The sequence below is a fragment of the Gavialis gangeticus genome, unplaced genomic scaffold (genome assembly GCF_001723915.1).
Source record: "Gavialis gangeticus isolate Ggan-Ray unplaced genomic scaffold, GavGan_comp1, whole genome shotgun sequence".
NCBI lineage: Eukaryota > Metazoa > Chordata > Crocodylia > Gavialidae > Gavialis > Gavialis gangeticus.
In genome coordinates, this window is record NW_017729032.1 from 115,520,732 (window position 1) to 115,522,807 (window position 2,076).

Here is a 2,076-nt window from a genome sequence, read left to right on the forward strand (position 1 = left end):
ATACTGGGTTGGGACTGGCCATCAATGTTTACAAATGGGCCCTAGTACAAAAAAGGTTGAGAACAACTGACTTGGATGAACTTCAGAGGTCTGTTCCAGATCATTTCTCTATGACTCTGTATATTTTAGGATTTGTCAAAAAGAAGAGGATGGAGATTTGTGACAGTTTTTGCTATGTTTTGTTTGATTTTTTTCACTGAAAATAAATTAAGGAAATAAAAGAAAAAAGACAAAATCTTTGAAAAAATCCCGCTTAACGTTAAGATTTTGATTACCCTAATAAAAAAAAAGGCTTAGGTGTTCATCACAATTGAAGATTATTAATTTAGTGAAAACTGTACAAGTAGTTTTCTTCCTCATAACAGTTTCTCAGGTCTGTCTTGGAGAAAGGAAGAAAACAAAAATTGTTAAAAGTTTTTACTTTATGATTCATTAAAATATGAGTGAATTAGAGTATTTAGTTATTTGTGGAATGGGATCTGATGATGAATAGCACTTATTGCTCAGCCCACAGTACCCATCTTTCATGTCTTGACTCATCCTAAAAATAAATGTGTGGGGGGAAAGCAGTATAACAGTACAAATGATTTCTGTTATTTATAGTCTGTTCAGAAGAATCTGCAAAATTGTCACAAATTGTTTGATGCCATTTTAAGGGTTTCTAATAATGAAGAAAGACAATGAAGTGTTAAGATTAGGCTATGTGTTATCTTATTTATGTGATGGAGCAGAACTTGCTACTTCTCTACCACAAGTGGGATTTTTTCAATATTCTATGATGCATATATTGGTAGATATTTTCACCTCTTTACACATGCCTGTTTTAGAAATCAGTAATCCTATTAAAAGAAAGGAAGAAAATCAGTAGTCAGTTTAATTAGGCCCATAGACTGTCAGATGTGAAGAGACCTAGAAACTTTCAGACCAACTCTCCCTTTTATCTTCTTAATTCTGCATATCTAGATCATCTTCCACTTTCTACATGCTTCTTAAAACAAAGTGCCCCAAATTGGACACAGTATTCCAGCTAAGGTTCAGCCAGCACCAAGGAGAACAGTATTATTACCTTCTAGTTTTTCATGCAATACATCTATTAGTACTGCACAAAACTGCATTTACTTTCCTTATGAGAGCATCAATGGCTGAATCACTTGAGTTTGCAATCCACCCCCAGATCCTACTAAGTAGTGGTACTCCCAAGTCAGCTTTCTCATGTTTTGTCTTTGTTTATCTGCTTTTTCTTCCCTCTGCATAGCATCTTATATCTGTCTTTGTTGAATTTCATTATCTAGTTGATAACCAAGTTCTTAGTTTATTAAAATCCCTTAAAATGTTATTTTCCAAGTAGTATTGTGTAGTTTGCAAATATGCTCAGTATACTCTCCATCCCTTTATCCAAGTTGTTCTGATAAATATTACTATTATTATTTTAAAAATGCTAAAAACAACTGGATCAGTATGAAATTTCACTTGCAGCCTCTTAGAGAGCTAATCCATCTAGTTGTTAATCCAATTATGTATCCACCTAACATTTATCCAATTATGTATACACCTAACATTAATTCCATGAATCCCACAATTCTACTGCTTACTTTATGAAAATATCAACACTACTGACTACTAAAATCTAACTTCTAAAATCTAGGTAAGTTGGGTTAAGTCCTATGTCTCTTTTAGCACCTATGTGGTAAGAGTCCCAGATACTTGGATTTTTGGTATCGCCTTCCAAGTGAAAATTTTGGAATTGATGCAGGGTTTGGATTTACTTGCATTGGATTAAATGTAATCACACTTGGCTTTCTTCTGAGAATGCTCACAGGTGGAAAGAGAATCTATAGTTGAGAAAACATCACATATCTGCCCGAAAGTAAAGTTAAATTTGACCATTCAGATCAGGGGGATTAAGGGTGCAGACAGCATTTGCAGAGGATCGGGGGGCAGACAGGGACTTCAGGAGGGATTGAAGGACAGATGGGATCCATGGGAGGATGTGGGGGGGGGGTGGCATCTGCAGAAAGGATCAGGGGTGCAGGCAGCTTCTGCAGGGAGGGGGGGGGCAGGCAGCATCCACAAGAG